The sequence below is a fragment of the Cervus elaphus genome, chromosome 9 (assembly GCF_910594005.1).
Source record: "Cervus elaphus chromosome 9, mCerEla1.1, whole genome shotgun sequence".
In the NCBI taxonomy this organism is placed as follows: Eukaryota; Metazoa; Chordata; class Mammalia; order Artiodactyla; family Cervidae; genus Cervus; species Cervus elaphus.
In genome coordinates, this window is record NC_057823.1 from 30,258,302 (window position 1) to 30,276,257 (window position 17,956).

At 37.0% G+C, this 17,956-nt stretch overlaps 1 long non-coding RNA gene across 2 annotated transcripts; it reads right to left on the reverse strand.

Moving 5' to 3' along the window:
• Positions 1-953: 953 nt before the first annotated feature.
• Positions 954-17,032, reverse strand: LOC122700929. Of its 2 annotated transcripts, none has more exons than XR_006342879.1 (3): positions 17,018-17,032; positions 4,156-4,159; positions 954-1,100 (listed from the first exon to the last, which is right to left on the reverse strand). It is a non-coding gene; the product is annotated as an uncharacterized LOC122700929 (long non-coding RNA). The 2 variants fall into 2 exon arrangements; XR_006342878.1 differs by lacking the exon at positions 4,156-4,159 and adding an exon at positions 14,416-14,418.
• Between the last annotated feature and the right edge of the window lie 924 nt (positions 17,033-17,956).

Sequence of the window (17,956 nt, forward strand, 5' to 3'; positions counted from 1 at the left end):
AATGTCCATTCAGATCTTCTGCCCATTTTTGAAATTGGTTGTTTGATATTTTGATGTTGAGTTATATAAACTGTTTGTATATGTTGGATATTAATTTCTTACCAGTCGTATTATTTGCAAATATTTCCTCCCATTCAGTAGCTTGTCACCTCATTTTGTCAATCATTTCCTTTGCTGTGCAATTTTTTTTAATATATGTTTAATTAAGTCCCATTTATTCATTTTGTTTTAATTTTCTTTACTTTAGGAGATAGGGCCAAAAAATGTTTGGTATAATTTTTGTCAGAATGTTCTATTTTCCTCTAGGAGTTTTATAGTGTCTAGTCTTATAATTAGGCCTTTAATCCATTTTGAGTTTATTTTCTTTCTTTTTTTTTGCAATATGTATATTTTAATTCAAAGTGAATCGACAGTAATACACCATAAATTCTTATTTTGACACTCACCAAAATAGTCACCTGGAAAACCCGCTTTTTGTGACAAAGTACAGAAGGCTTGGTCACATTTAAATCACTGAGAACTAGAGAGAAATACTATCGCAAACCGTAATAGACATTACATCCATAAAAATTTTCCCAGTCCTTATTGTAATATTGCACAGTGCAATTGCTACATGGCAAACTAGTGTAGCATAGAAGTAAAAGCAAAAACAAACAAACCAAAGAAAGAAAGCCACAAGTCTAAAATTGTTAAACAGTTAATAGCTCAAACTTAGTAATCAAACCTATATCATTGGGTTCTTTAAAACAAATCTTCCTACACCTTGCAGTGTATGATTTAACTTTTACTTAACACAAACCAACTTTAGAATTAGTAGTAGAGATTTTTAAAATGAAAAAGTTTTGCTACTACAGTAACATACTTAAACACCCTGAAGGAAAAAGAAACAAAATACCAGGATATTTGATTAAAAAACAATTTGTAAATTAAAATAGTATGCAAATATGCAACTTGGAATTCATGCAGTGTTTTATTTAAGAGAGCATTAACACAAAAGAAAACTGGTAAAAAAAAAAAGGTTTTAAAGAGGGTACAAATCCATATTCTTTTGTCAATATGCTAAATTTAGACTTTAGCAGGATCTTGGATTTTTTTTTTTTCTTTTTAAAAAGTCCATGATTAGAATCAGCTAAGAGCAGTGTATTTAACTCGGGTACGCCTTTATCAAAAAGGACTGTTATATTATGAAAACACTGAAGTTTATCATTTACTGTCAATTTAACAAGACATCACAGTCTTGGAAGTGAAATACAGAAAATATGACATTTCAGGGTAGTAAACACAGCCCTGAACAAAAAAATCTGTGCCAGTTTTTTTTTTTTTTTAATTAATTAATTAATTAATTTATTTTTTGTCATACATTGATATGAATCAGCCATAGATTTACATGTATTCCCCATCCCGATCCCCCCCTCCCACCTCCCTCTCCACCCGATTCCTCTGGGTCTTCCCAGTGCACCAGGCCCGAGCACTTGTCTCATGCATCCCACCTGGGCTGGTGATCTGTTTCACCATAGATAGTATACATGCTGTTCTTTTGAAATATCCCACCCTCACATTCTCCCACAGAGTTCAAAAGTCTGTTCTGTATTTCTGTGTCTCTTTTTCTGTTTTGCATATAGGGTTATCGTTACCATCTTTCTAAATTCCATATATATGTGTTAGTATGCTGTAATGTTCTTTATCTTTCTGGCTTACTTCACTCTGTATAAGGGGCTCCAGTTTCATCCATCTCATTAGGACTGATTCAAATGAATTCTTTTTAACAGCTGAGTAATATTCCATGGTGTATATGTACCACAGCTTCCTTATCCATTCATCTGCTGATGGGCATCTAGGTTGCTTCCATGTCCTGGCTATTATAAACAGTGCTGAGATGAACATTGGGGTGCACGTGTCTCTTTCAGATCTGGTTTCCTCAGTGTGTATGCCCAGAAGTGGGATTGCTGGGTCATATGGCAGTTCTATTTCCAGTTTTTTAAGAAATCTCCACACTGTTTTCCATAGCGGCTGTACTAGTTTGCATTCCCACCAACAGTGTAAGAGGGTTCCCTTTTCTCCACACCCTCTCCAGCATTTATTGCTTGTAGACTTTTGGATAGCAGCCATCCTGACTGGCGTGTAATGGTACCTCATTGTGGTTTTGATTTGCATTTCTCTAATAATGAGTGATGTTGAGCATCTTTTCATGTGTTTGTTAGCCATCTGTATGTCTTCTTTGGAGAAATGTCTGTTTAGTTCTTTGGCCCATTTTTTGATTGGGTCATTTATTTTTCTGGAATTGAGCTGCAGGAGTTGCTTGTATATTTTTGAGATTAATCCTTTGTCTGTTTCTTCATTTGCTATTATTTTCTCCCAATCTGAGGGCTGTCTTTTCACCTTACTTATAGTTTCCTTTGTTGTGCAAAAGCTTTTAAGTTTCATTAGGTCCCATTTGTTTAGTTTTGCTTTTATTTCCAGTATTCTGGGAGGTGGGTCATACAGGATCTTGCTGTGATTTATGTCGGAGAGTGTTTTGCCTATGTTCTCCTCTAGGAGTTTTATAGTTTCTGGTCTTACATTTAGATCTTTAATCCATTTTGAGTTTATTTTTGTGTATGGTGTTAGAAAGTGTTCTAGTTTCATTCTTTTACAAGTGGTTGACCAGTTTTCCCAGCACCACTTGTTAAAGAGGTTGTCTTTTTTCCATTGTATATCCTTGCCTCCTTTGTCAAAGATAAGGTGTCCATAGGTCTGTGGATTTATCTCTGGGCTTTCTATTCTGTTCCATTGATCTATATTTCTGTCTTTGTGCCAGTACCATACTGTCTTGATGACTGTGGCTTTGTAGTAGAGTCTGAAGTCAAGCAGGTTGATTCCTCCAGTTCCATTCTTCTTTCTCAAGATTACTTTGGCTATTCGAGGTTTTTTGTATTCCCATACAAATTGTGAAATTCTTTGGTCTAGTTCTGTGAAAAATACCATTGGTAACTTGATAGGGATTGCATTGAATCTATAGATTGCTTTAGGTAGAATAGCCATTTTGACAATATTGATTCTTCCAATCCATGAACACGGTATGTTTCTCCATCTGTTTGTGTCCTCTTTGATTTCTTTCATCAGTGTTTTATAGTTTTCTATGTATAGGTCTTTTGTTTCTTTAGGTAGATATACTCCTAAGTATTTTATTCTTTTTGTTGCAATGGTGAATGGTATTGTTTCTTTAATTTCTCTTTCTGTTTTTTCATTGTTAGTATATAGGAATTCAAGGGATTTGTGTGTTAATTTTATATCCTTCAACTTTACTATATTCATTGATTAGCTCTAGTAATTTTCTGGTAGAGTCTTTAGGGTTTTCTATGTAGAGGATCATGTCATCTGCAAACAGCGAGAGTTTCACTTCTTCTTTTCCTATCTGGATTCCTTTTACTTCTTTTTCTGCTCTGATTGCTGTGGCCAAAACTTCCAACACTATGTTGAATAGTAGTGGTGAGAGTGGGCACCCTTGTCTTGTTCCTGATTTTAGGGGAAATGCTTTCAATTTTTCACCATTGAGGGTGATGCTTGCTGTGGGTTTGTCATATATAGCTTTTATTATGTTGAGGTATGTTCCTTCTATTCCTGCTTTTTGGAGAGTTTTAATCATAAATGAGTGTTGAATTTTGTCAAAGGCTTTCTCTGCATCTATTGAGATAATCATATGGTTTTTATCTTTCAATTTGTTAATGTGGTGTATTACATTGATTGATTTGCGGATATTAAAGAATCCTTGCATTCCTGGGATAAAGCCCACTTGGTCATGGTGTATGATTTTTTTAATATGTTGTTGGATTCTGTTTGCTAGAATTTTGTTAAGGATTTTTGCATCTATGTTCATCAGTGATATTGGCCTGTAGTTTTCTTTTTTTGTGGCATCTTTGTCTGGTTTTGGAATTAGGGTGATGGTGGCCTCATAGAATGAGTTTGGAAGCTTACCTTCATCTGCAATTTTCTGGAAGAGTTTGAGTAAGATAGGTGTTAGCTGTTCTCTAAATTTTTGGTAGAATTCATCTGTGAAGCCATCTGGTCCTGGGCTTTTGTTTGCTGGAAGATTTTTGATTAGTTTCGATTTCCTTGCTTGTGATGGGTCTGTTAAGATCTTCTATTTCTTCCTGGTTCAGTTTTGGAAAGTTATACTTTTCTAAGAATTTGTCCATTTCATCCAAGTTGTCCATTTTATTAGCATAGAGCTGCTGGTAGTAGTCTCTTATGATCCTTTGTATTTCAGTGTTGTCTGTTGTCATCTCTCCATTTTCATTTCTAATTTTGTTAATTTGGTTCTTCTCTCTTTGTTTCTTAATGAGTCTTGCTAATGGCTTGTCAATTTTGTTTATTTTTTCAAAAAACCAGCTTTTAGATTTGTTGATTTTTGCTATGGTCTCTTTAGTTTCTTTTGCATTTATTTCTGCCCTGATTTTTAAGATTTCTTTCCTTCTGCTAACCCTGGGGTTCTTCATTTCTTCCTTCTCTAGTTGCTTTAGGTGTAGAGTTAGGTTATTTATTTGGTTTTTTTCTTGTTTCTTGATGTAAGCTTGTAATGCTATGAACCTTCCCCTTAGCACTGCTTTTACAGTGTCCCATAGGTTTTGGGTTGTTGTGTTTTCATTTTCATTCATTTCTATACATATTTTGATTTCTTTTTTGATTTCTTCTATGATTTGTTGGTTATTCAGAAGTGTGTTATTTAGCCTCCATATGTTTGAATTTTTAACAATTTTTTTCCTGTAATTGAGATCTAATCTTACTGCACTGTGGTCAGAAAAGATGACTGGAATGATTTCAATTTTTTTGAATTTTCCAAGACCAGATTTATGGCCCAGGATGTGATCTATTCTGGAGAAGGTTCCGTGTGCACTTGAGAAAAAGGTGAAGTTGATTGTTTTGGGGTGAAATGTCCTATAGATATCAATTAGGTCTAGCTGGTCCATTGTGTCATTTAAGGTTTGTGTTTCCTTGTTAATTTTCTGTTTAGTTGATCTATCCATAGTTGTGAGTGGGGTATTAAAGTCTCCCACTATTATTGTGTTACTATTAATTTCCTCTTTCATACTCATTAGTGTTTGCCGTACATATTGCGGTGCTCCTATGTTGGGTGCATATATATTTATAATTGTTATATCTTCTTCTTGGATTGATCCTTTGATCATTATATAGTGTCCTTCTTTGTCTCTTTTCACATCCTTTATTTGAAAGTCTATTTTATCTGATATGAGTATTGCGACTCCTGCTTTCTTTTGGTCTCCGTTTGCATGAAATATTTTTTTCCAGCCCTTCACTTTTAGTCTGTATGTGTCTCTTGCTTTGAGGTGGGTCTCTTGTAGACAGCATATATAGGGGTCTTGTTTTTGTATCCATTCAGCCAATCTTTGTCTTTTGGTTGGGGCATTCAACCCATTTACATTTAGGGTAATTATTGATAGGTGTGGTCCCGTTGCCATTTACTTTGTTGTTTTGGGTTGACGTTTATACAACCTTTCTGCATTTCCTGTCTAGAGAAGATCCTTTAGCATTTGTTGAAGAGCTGGTTTGGTGGTGCTGAATTCTCTCAGCTTTTGCTTATCTGTAAAGCTTTTGAATTCTCCTCCATATCTGAATGAGATCCTTGCTGGATACAGTAATCTAGGTTGTAGGTTATTCTCTTTCATTACTTTCAGGACGTCCTGCCATTCCCTTCTTGCCTGGAGGGTTTCTATTGATAGGTCAGCTGTTATCCTTATGGGGATCCCTTTGTGTGTTATTTGTTGTTTCTCCCTTGTTGCTTTTAATATTTGTTCTTTGTGTTTGATCTTTGTTAATTTGATTAATATGTGTCTTGGGGTGTTTTGCCTTGGGTTTATCCTGTTTGGGACTCTCTGGGTTTCTTGGACTTGGGTGGCTATTTCCTTCCCCATTTTAGGGAAGTTTTCAGCTATTATCTCCTCGAGTATTTTCTCATGGCCTTTCTTTTTGTCTTCTTCTTCTGGAACTCCTATGATTCGAATGTTGGGGCGTTTCACATTGTCCCAGAGGTCCCTGAGGTTGTCCTCATTTCTTTTGATCCTTTTTTCTTTTTTCCTCTCTGCTTCATTTATTTCCACCATTTTATCTTCTACCTCACTTATCCTATCTTCTGCCTCCGTTAGTCTACTCTTGGTTCCCTCCAAAGTGTTTTTGATCTCATTCATTGCATTATTCATTTTTAATTGACTCTTTTTTATTTCTTCTAGGTCTTTATTAAACATTTCTTGTATCTTTTCAATTTTTGTTTCCAGGCTATTTATCTGTAACTCCATTTTGTTTTCAAGATTTTGGATCATTTTTATTATCATTATTCTAAATTCTTTTTCAGGTAGATTCCCTATCTCCTCCTCTTTTGTTTGACTTGGTGGGCATTTTTCATGTTCCTTTACCTGTTGGGTACTTCTTTGCCTTTTCATCTTGTTTAGATTGCTGTGTCTGGAGTGGGCTTTCTGTATTCTGGAGGTCTGTGGTTCCTTTTTATTGTGGAGGATTTACCCCGTGGGTGGGGTTAGACGATTGGCTTGTCAAGGTTTCCTGGTTAGGGAAGCTTGCGTCAGTGTTCTGGTGCGTGGAATTTGATTTCTTCTCTTTGGAGAGCAATGGAGTGCCCAGTAATGAGTTTTGAGATGGGTCTATGTGTTAGGTGTGTCCTTGGGCAGCCTGTATGTTGACGTTCAGGGCTATGTTCCTGCGTTGCTGGAGAATTTGCGTGGTATGTCTTGCTCTAAAACTTATTGGCTCTTGGGTGGTGGTTGGTTTCAGTGTAGGTATGGAAGCTTTTGGACAGTCACTTATTACTTAAAGTTCCATGTAGTCAGGAGTTTTCTGGTGTTCTCAGGTTTTGGGCTTAAGTCTCTTGCCTCTGGATTTCAGTTTTATTCTTCCTGTAGTCTCAGGACTTCTCCAACTATACAGCACTGATAAGAAAACTTCTAGGTTAATGCCGAAAAGATTCTCCCCCGCTAGGGACACCCAGAGAGGTTCACAGAGTTACATGAAGAAGAGGAGAGGGAGGAGGGAGATAGAGATGAGCAGGAGGAGAAAAAGGGGGACTCAAGAGGAGAGAGACAGATCTACGCAGCTGTCTGTTCCCAGAGTGTTCTCCGTAGCCCAGTCACCTACAAAGATTCACAGAATTGGATTGGGAAGAGAAGGGGAAAGGAGGAAATAGAGGTGTTCTGAGGTAGAAAACAGAGAGTCAAGATTGGGAGAGAATAATCTTTGGTTTAAAAATAGGGCTTCTCTTCTTTTTTTTTTTTGCAAGGTTATAGTGTATTGAAAATGAAAATTAAGGAGTAGTAGAGGAGTACTAGAGGACTTTAAAAGAAATAAGAGAAAAAGAAAAATAGAAAATAGAAGAGAAAAAGGAAACAAAAAAAAAGAAAAAAAGAAAAAGAAAAAAAAAAAGGAAGAAAAAACAATTTTTTTTTCCCCTAATTAAAATAATCGTAAAAATCTATGGAAATGAAAGTTAAGGAGTAATGGGGGAGTAATAGGGGATTTTAAAGGAAAATAAAACAGAAAAAATAAAAAAGAAAAAATAATAAAAAAGAAAAAATAAAAAGAAAAAAAAAAGAGAAAAAAGTAAAATTATATCTAGGAGTTTCTCTGGAGCTGTTGCGGTCAGTGTGGGTTCGGCTCAGTTTCAGATAGCTCCTCGTTCCAGCTTACACTTCTCGATATCTACAGGCCCCTTCAGTGTAGTCGGTGTTTTCTAGAGGGATTTTAATCTGTTGCACCAGTCCCTTCTGAGGCGGTTCCCTTTGTTTATTTGGCTTCTGTTTGCCAGTCTCTTCAGAGCCTCATTTCCGCCCTGACACAGGCGGGCAGAGGTGGACTCTTATTCAGGTAGCTAGTTCCGTCGCTCTGCGGGGCAGGGAGGGGCTGGCGGTGCAGGGAGGGGCTTGCGCGCAGGGAAGGACTGGCGCTGCCGGGAGGGGCTGACGCCGCTTTCTCCGTCTGCCGCTGCTCAGGCTCCCGGCTGTTCCATATGGAGCGCGCCCCGCGCTGCGCTAGGTTCCAGCCCTCGGGTGTTCCACAAAAGCGCGAAGCGAAAAGCTGCGCCTGCTCTCTGTGCCTTCCCCGTCAGAGCGGTCCAGGCAGCGAGGGGCTTGGTGGGCAGCACTCTCCCCAGGTGTGGCGCGCCCACTCCCTTCCACAGACCCAGTCTCAGTTTCCGCTGGCGCCAGTCGGATGCGCGCGCCTTCCGCCCTCCGCGTCCCCAGCCCCAGTCCCCGCCCGCGCCGGTCGGGTGCCTGCGCCCTGTGTCTCGCCGCGACCTTCCCCTCCCCCCTGCCTCCTGCCTCTGGCAGGGCTGGGCCGGTCCGCAGCCTGCGAGCTCTTCTCTGGACTTTCTCGGTCTCTGTTCTGCGAACGGCCGGCAGTGTGTTCGGGCCGTTTAATTTACTCTCTCTCCTTTGGTCTCCCCAAGTTCAAGTTGGCAACTCACAGAAGCTCCCTCCGATTGCCCTCAGGGCACTCGGGCCGGACCCTACTCCAAGCAATACCGCCTAAGATTCCCTTCCCGGGACGGATCTCCGTCCTTAGCTCTTTTGTCTCACTTTTAATCTTTTATATTTTGTCCTACCTCCTTTCGAAGACAATGGGCTGCTTTTCTGGGCGCCTGATGACCTCAGTTAGCGATCAGAAGTTGTTTTGCGAAGTTTGCTCTGCGTTCAGTTATTCTTTTGATGAATTTGTAGGAGAGAAAGTGGTCTCCCCGTCCTACTCCTCCGCCATCTTGGCTCCTCCCCTGTGCCAGTTTTGTACCTGGTACAAACATCAATCTTTTGCCCTTGGTGTTTCTTAAACATGTGCTGCCAGCACTGATTCTTCTCCAACAAGCGAGCAGATACCAGTAAACTGCTGGACCAGATAAATAAAATTAGAAGGCTGTGGAGGGCAGCAAGTTTACTTAAATAGTGACTCCATAAATTTGCCATCTGTAAATAATATTTTAAATTAATCTTAGGCTATTCCTTTTTATGTGTAATATATATATATTTCTATTTATATAAAATGCATAGAATTGATTACTAAAAACACTGAAACTTGTGGGGAAAATTAAGTCCTTCATTTTCAGTTGTGACTAGAAATGTACTGCTGGTTTTTATTTTATGATCTAATACTGTAATTTTTAAAATTAATATCAGGCACATTTATTTCATCGATGATTAGTTTATTTTCATGTATGGTTTTAGAGAATGTTTTAATTTCACTTTTTACATGTAGCTGTCCAGTTTTCCCAGCAGCACTTTGTGAAGAGAGTGTTTTTTCTCCATTGTATATTCTTGTCTCCTTTGTTGTGAATTAATTGCATGGTGCTTGATTAATTGACCAAGTGCTTTACTTTGGGGCTCTCTATTTTCTGCCATTTTCTATGTCTGTTGTAGTGCCATTGCCATAATATTTTGATGACTGTAGCATTATAGTATAGTCTGCAGTCAGGGAACATGATTCCTTCAGCTCTATTCTGCTTTCTCAAGATTGTTTTGGCTATTCAGAGTTTTTTGTGTTTCCATACAAATTCTAAAATTATTGTTTGGGTTCTGTGAAAAAATGCCATTAGTATTTTGATCGAGAGTGCATTGAACCTGTAGACTGCCTTGGATATACAATCATTTTAATAATATTGATTCTTCCAACCCAAGAAGACAGTATATCTTTCCATCTATTTGTGTTATCTTAATTTTCTTTCATTTGAGTCTTATAGTTTTTGGAATGTAGAACTTTTGCCTCATTCAGTTCAGTTCAGTTCAGTCGCTCTGTCATGTCCGACTCTTTGCAACCCCATGAATTGCAGCACTCCAGGCCTCCCTATCCATCACCAACTCCCGGAGTTACTCAAACTCATGTCCATTGAGTCGGTGATGCCATCCAGCCATCTCATCCTCTGTCGTCCCCTTCTCCTCCTGCCCCCAACCCCTTCCAGCGTCAGGGTCTTTTCAAATGAGTCAACTTTTCACATGAGGTGGCCAAAGTATTGGAGTTTTTAGCTTCAGCATCAGTCCTTCCAATGAACACCCAGGGCTGATTTCCTTTAGGATGGCCCGGTTGGATCTTGTTGCAGTCCAAGGGACTCTCAAGAATCTTCTCCATTACCACAGTTCAAAAGCATCAATTCTTCGGCGCTCAGCCTTCTTCACAGTCCAACTCTCACATCCATACATGACCACTGGAAAAACCATTTAGGTAGGTTTATCCTAGGTATTTTATTCTTTTTAATGCAGCAACTATTTTCTTTAACTCTCTATGGCATCATATTTTTCTACCTCTTTTTCTCTCTGTAACTCCCTTCCATGTTCCCTCCCCCGTGGACTAGCCTTATATATTGATTGGCACAGTATTTCAGAGAGAGGAATTTGATTGGCCCAACCTGGACTGGATGTGTCTACCTGATGTTACTGTGGCCAAGATGAGAGTCATTTGGTATAGTATAGGAATGGACACCCAGGCACAAGCATGAGAAAGAAAATAGAGCTAGATATGATCCTCTAGTAACATTTATCATGGTCAATTCAAGTATTTAGGGCACCAAGAACTAAGGGAAGAATAAATAAGAGGGAAGGAGGGAAATGAAAGCCCAACTTTGTCTTCTATGGAGTTCTACTTTAAACTGACACTAATGGGCCACTATGGCCTTAATCATGGTGTGACTAAGTAATGAAGTTGTCATTGCTTTTTCTTGATTACTCTCATGTTTTATGGTGGGATCTTGCTCATTTTGAAAAAGATACATCCTGCGTTTCCCTCAAGTAAAAAGAGATACCATTTTAGAAGAAATTCTCTGCTTCTGAGAGGTTCTCTCAGAGCCAACTTCATTCCAATATCTGGTTCTGGAAAACCAGGAAATCACCAGCTGTAGATTTAGCATAAATGGAGTTAATGATAGGTTTGCTTGAATAGAGGTTTCAGCCTCCAGCCTCCTAAAATGAGTATTAGGGCACAAAACTGAAATGTTTGAGGAATGAAGATGTGGTATTTCCTGCCACTGGCATATAGCCTTTCCTCAGGGCACAGTTATGCCCCTCCTCTTCCTTCTAGCTAGGGAAACTATCTACTATATATGCATTTTCTTTTTGTTATACTTAAAGAATACTGTTTCAGTTTGGAAACAAAAAACAATGTTTCAGTTTGGAAAATAACATCCTATAAGCTGTGAAACCCACTAGGTCTCTTAAATAATTCTGCCCTAATTGAGTCACTAAGAAATATGAAGCAGATTCTAAATTATTCTACCAATAGTGATTATTCTTCCTATACTACGGTCAATTTTATTTTTTAAAGTATGGAATGTTCATGTAAATGTCATTAAATATAAGTGAATTTGCTTAATCTGGTGACTTACTGAACCTGAGGAAAACACAGTGTGTGCTTACAATTACTGTCTTTGTGTTCCCTCTTTTTAGCTGCTTGTTCCTTAACAAAGTCCTACAAAGAGGTGATGTGACTATCTGTGCTTTGCAATTCAAACTGTTTTTAAAGTGGAGAGAATTTCACTAGAATTTTTTCTCTCCCCCTTTCCCGACCCCTTCGCCCTTGCATTCATTAAAGCTGAGTTCCTGGCTCAAGTTAAGGGAAGATTTTAGTTATTATCCTTGGCAAAGGAACTCTCCATTGTGGCTTTGATTTGAACTTCAGCTCTTCTGAGTGCAGGGGTCACATGTGAATTTGTTATGCTTCCTGGCAAATGTTTCAGAATAAATGAATCTGATGAAATTCTCATGAAGTATTTGTTTTTTAGTGTTTCTCTAATACACAATAAATTGTTATTTATGAGGCGTAATTGAAGACAATTCTGGAGGAAGTTATGTATAAGATTAGGGGGATTATTAAATCAACTTTATTGTGTTTTCAAAACTTAAAAATGGTTTACAGCTATAATAAATTGCTTGAGAGTGCTATCAACCCATAAATTTTAATAATTTAATAAACATTTTGCAGTTAAGTTGGGCTCCTGGCCAAATTCCAAGGCTAGGTTTGTGTTATGGATATAGTAATGTGTGTTTTAGTTTACCTGATTGTTAAAAGAACAAATTGTTCTCATGCATGATAATCAATTGATTGGTCATTAATTGTAATGAACTAAAACTGGGAACTCAAATTTGAAGTTAGGAGAGTATACTAGGTTTCTCTGACCCTCTTCAGTCAGTTTTACTAATCACTGTTGCTATTTAGTATCTTCAATGTTTATTTGAAGATATGAAGATACTATAAATGTCAATGTTTATTTGAAGATACTTGCCTTACTTCTGCTAGCCCTTTCACCTCAAAAATCTGTTATAAAAGTAATCACTGACTCACCTCCTATTAGTGGGCTGTTAACTACATAGTTAAAATATGCTTTTACACTAATACATTCAAAGTATTCATAATAATTTTGCACATAGAGAATTCTCAATATATATCCACTGATTAAAATAAATCAAATCTGTATCAGTATAATAAAGCAGATAAAATATGTGGTTATTTTTCTATATCTTCTCTTGTGAAATTTGGTGGTCAAATTCAAAACAACTCACTGAGAAGAACAGAGACTATGTAGAGAGTCTATGTTGGCTTCAAATGTGTACTTTAATGAAATGTGCTAATTATGTGAGCATTATATAAAGCATTCAAATGTCTGTCTAGCCGTTAGTATGCCTAGATTTGAACCAAGTTAATTAGAGAGTATTTAATAAAAATATTATTTTGCTCTTTTCTCCCTTTATTCTCCTCAAATGAATTAATCTTATCTTAAAACTAAAGTGCTTTAATTAGACTTTGTGATCAGTGGTTCTTCATCTGCTTTTTATGATTATCACAAAAATAGTCACCACTATATTAAAGGGTACTTACGTAAGACTCAAATTATTGACTTTAGACTATACATTGTGTGATTTTAAAGAGAAATTTTGTGACCATGATAAAATATGTGTGATGAATATTAACAATACAGGAGTCTTTTCCTCTGATTATTTAATTCTCATTTTCACATCTTACTGATATGACTGAAAAAAAATCATACTTGATGATTTCTAACACCAAAAGAATGTCCCTTGGTAACTAGAGGCAAGTATGTGTTTATTTATCCACGCAAGATAGGCACATGCTAATATATGCACTTGCTATGCCTAAGTTTTCACTTAATGAAAAGCTTAATAAAAATCAGCATTCATAGCCCCTGCATAGTCAGATAAATTAGTTAATGCACAATAAGCAGCTCTTATGTATAATGCAAAAGATTAGTCTTATCATTTGCATAATGTGCTACAAACGGCCCACTGTTTCAAACAGTTGAAGCTCCCCCGTTAAATGTGAGTTGAAAGCTGAATGACGTCAATAAGGTAATTATGCTTCATTTGGCATATCTCATTCATTCTCTGGAGTTCAAGACCCTATCTGAGCTCTGTTGACAGCACCGCTGAAAGGCATTGGTAATGGTTCAAAAACAAAGCTGTGGCAGTCTGGAAGGAAGCCTGGTGCGCTCCAGTCTCCACTGTATGACTTGTTCCCCAGTAAAAACTCATTTTACACTCTGGCCTAGGCACATTTTTATGTATAAATGTGTACAACTAGGAACCTGTTAGTTTATACTGAGAGTAAAAGAATTTTCAGGCCAATCAGTGACTTCCAGATTCATCAGAATTCCCAGTGGAAAGAAATTGTCAAGGAAGTATTTCTGTCTTCCTCAGAGACGTGTTGATTCACACCCTGCTTCTGCAAGTAAGAAACACAGAATTCACTGTCCCAGTTTTCCTTCCCTCCTCACCTTACCCCTAGAGAACATCTCCATGTCTGTGCTAAATTAAAAGGCATTTTTTGAAAATTAATCTCATTCTATATAAATGCGAACGCATGCACACACACCCCCCCCCACCAAAGTTTTACATATGTGAAAATTAAGACCCGAAGAAATTACACAATTTACCTAAGACCCAGTTCTATTGGGTTTAAAGTAAGTCTTGACTCATGACTCTTGTTTTTCTGTTTTGTGTATTTTTTAAAATTCTTTTTACATTTGTTTACTGTCTCAAGGGTAGGGAGACAAATCATTTTATATTTGTCACAGTCAGCTGGCAAGTATTTTTGCAAAGGTTCATATTAAAACCGTAAAAATGATGGCTATGGAAGTCCCTCTGAAAGATGATGATTTTGCACACTCAGATTCTTGCTCTAGCTCTGCTTAAAAGCAAACTGTGCTTGATCATTTTTTAGTATCTCTTGTAAAAACAGCATTTGGGCAAACATGGTAAAATTATAACTTTCTTCTGAAAATGGCGTTTTATTAAAATCTTTCTTGCACATAGAAAAATAATTTGTTGGCCAGGAAATGTATTTATTTTGAAATCATGTATCCAATATACCACTGCTCACTTTGCTTCATAATAATAATTTTAAGTGGCACAATCCTTGGACTTTCTGGTACATAGAAAATCTAATCATTTTCTATAGTTAACCTCGTATATGTGCTTATATGACTGTTTATCTTGGCAAGGTCAACTATGCAGTTTAGGGCTAGAAGTAGGCTAAAAGAGGGTCATAAGATTTATTGTTCCTGCTTAGGAAGTAATAAGACATAGATTTTAGGACATAGATGTTATTAAGACATGAATGAACACATTTATATTCAGAAGTCCAAAAAAGGTAGAGGATTTGCCATTGTAGCTGAAGAAAGCAATCAGGGAAGGAAACAAAGAAAAAGTCCTTAATATTTCTTATACTGTAATTATGATAAGAAATATAAGAAACATTTAATGAGAAATTATTGCATTTCAGCTTGATAATTTTGTTCATTTACATCAATACTTTTATTTATTGAGGTAAATTTATGTCAGAGCACTCATCTTTCCCTATTAATTAGGCAATAGTATAGATAATAGACAAATTAACTAAAATATTTACAAACACTAATTTGAATAGCTCTCAGCAGCTACAGAATCACATCTGAAACATAGAATGTCCTTCCAGTGTCACTAAACAAAAAGTGAGATGTCAACTAACAGAAATGTATCTCCAAATGACCAGTCTGAAAATGTTACTTTGGGTGGCTACGCAACTCTAACTTTGACCACTTTGATATGGACTTTTGCTAATTATCATTTTGGCCTCTAGTATTTTGTGTATGTGTGTTTGTGCAGCTATCTTCCATGAGTCTTTTCTCTTCAATAGGTTCAGATGAGACAGATTACAAAAATCCAATGAGAAATAATTGTTGTGGCAGCAGCAATGCAGCCATAGTTCTACTCAGACAATGCGCTCCCGGGGTGCTCAGTCTCCTAAATTGCCTCTATGTAAAGAAGAGATAAAAACCTAACCCACCAATCACAGAGGAGGTACAGCTGAAACAGCTCAGTTTCTCTAGTCATTTTCCAAATTTGAATGGTTTAAAGGGATTTATACAGGTGTCTTGAATCTAAAGTTTGATATGTAATGTTCAAAATGTAGACTGATTTCAGCTCAGGGTGTTCTTTCATACTGTATCCATGTTGGCAATAGTCAGTTTTTATTAGGCACTAGCAAATGGCCTTTGTGACTATTGCTATGACAGTCAGTATTATATCTTAATTAGTATTATTCCTGGTTCAACTAAAATAGCTAAAGGGTCCTCTTGGGATCTATTCTGGGATATGATTTTGTTTAATCTTATTATTAACGATAATAAATTTTTACTTCTTTGGAGTATCATCTGTGTGCCAATGATTCCATTATTTAAACAAATAATTATCCTACCTTACAATTTCTTTTAGAACATGAAAATAACAAATCATAGTTATGGCTTATTCAAAGTAAATTAGTTCTAAAACACTAATAAAATTAATTGCAAGATGTTTGATTGGAAACCAGAGCCGATTAAAACAGGAGCTCTCTCTTATGGTCTTTGATGATGCATTACTCTCTGAAATAAAGCTACCAGCACAAAATATCTCAGTGCTTGTTAGCAAACAAAGAGTAATTGAAACTTGGTTGCTAGGAGACATTATTTCTCCTTGTTGACAATCCTGATTTTCTTTGATTACTGGCACTATTGTTGTTCATTACACAAACTGAATGTTTTTATGTAACACTGAAGAAACATATTTTGGAACCCAATTGTTGTGTGAATACCACCATGTGCTACCAAAGAAATGTTTATTCACAGGTTCGACAGGTTAACTATCTCTCGTGAGCATTTTGTTCCACAGGCTTACTACATATTTTTTGATTCCTTATAAAATATAAATTTTACTGGAAATAAAATTCTGAGTTTTGCACAACAAAGATTTGAAATAATCCATGAACTTAAGCTTTTCTAAAAGCAGAAAAATAACCTTATCACTGTAAATTCAGCCTCTTCACTGTAGTTATTTCTTTTCTATATTCAAGATTATTTCATTTGCATGAGGGAAAAACAATATTCAGAAAATAAGAAAATGTTTATTTTAAATGAGGTTGGGTTTTAAAAATCCTGGAAGTTTTTAAATGATTTTAATAAAATGAGCACTTTGTTATTTAGTTTTCTTTGGGAAAGAATATTCAAGTATCGTTATTAACAAAGCAAGAGTTAACATCATACTTGGCAAGCTTCAAACAAGTAGAATATATGTTATGCAGTATATATCTTAAAAATCTTCTCTCCAAATGGAATTCCAATTATTTTATGCTGTCTAACCTCAGGTTAGATAACACTCAGATCTGTCTGCAGGTTCCTATCCTCACAGCTGTGAAAACTACTCTGCTGCTGTTTTTATGCCATCTTCACTCTTAACTTTTTTGCTTTAGGAATATATAGACAACAGCAGAGAATTCTATCCCTTTTCTCTCTTGTCACATTAATTATCTTTTATCTTTACTCATTCTTATTCTCTCCTATCATAGAATAATGCTATGTTTCCAGTCTGAAATTCCTTCTTCTGTCTATTATCTTCTTTTGGAATCTTGGCTCTCATTTACCCTCTCTTTCCCTTTACTTATCAAGGATTTTTTTTTTTCTTAATTCACGTTCTTTTGACTTCACATTATGGTTGGTGATTCTTTTAACTTCTTTTTAAAAATTTCCTTGAAAATTGCTATCTTGGGTATCTTCCCAGCTTAATAATTTCTCACAAATCTCAGCCCGCTCTTTCTGTTCTTGTTTGTATCCTGAAGTTATCATCCCCCAAGTTCATCTTCTTACATTCTGCTTAAATATCTCATCCCAGCAAACAGCTTCAGCCGTCATCTCTGTACAGATCTCTAGGGAAAATAATATACAAACCCCCAACTATCTCCAGTTCACGCCCACATATTGAACTGCAGCTTAAGCAATACTTGGGCTTCCTTGGTGGCTCAGAGGGTAAAACGTCTGTTGCAATATGGGAGACCTGGGTTTGATTCCTGGGTCGGGAAGATCCCCTGCAGAGAGAAATGGCACCCCACTCCAGTACTCTTGCCTGTAAAATCCCATGGACGGAGAAGCCTGGTAGGCTACAGTCCATGGGGTCGTCAAGAGTCGGACATGACTGAGCAACTCCACTTTCAGTTTCACTTTAAGCAATACTCACATGGATGCTTCATTGGCACCTGGAGCTCATCAAATTCATAGTACCCAGGGTCACTTTTCTATGAAAATTTCATTCTTCCTAATTATTTCAGTCTATATTGAGGGCTTCCCTAGGGCTCAGCTGGTAAAGAATCCACCTGCAATGTGGGAGACCTGGGTTCCATCCCTGGGTTGGGAAGATCCCCTGGCGAAGGGAACGGCTCCCGCTCCAGTATTCTGCCCTGGAGAATTCCATGGACTGCATAGTCCATGAGGTCACAAAGAGATGGACACGACTGAGTGACTTTCACTTTTACTTTCATTATAAGCTACTATTATTTTGAAGCCATTTTTGTTCTTGTTTCATCAACCAATTGCTTGGTCCTTAAGATTTTGTCCTGGTTTTTTTGCCATCTCAGTTCACTAATTATTTTTTTCATGGATTACGCCTTTGGTGTT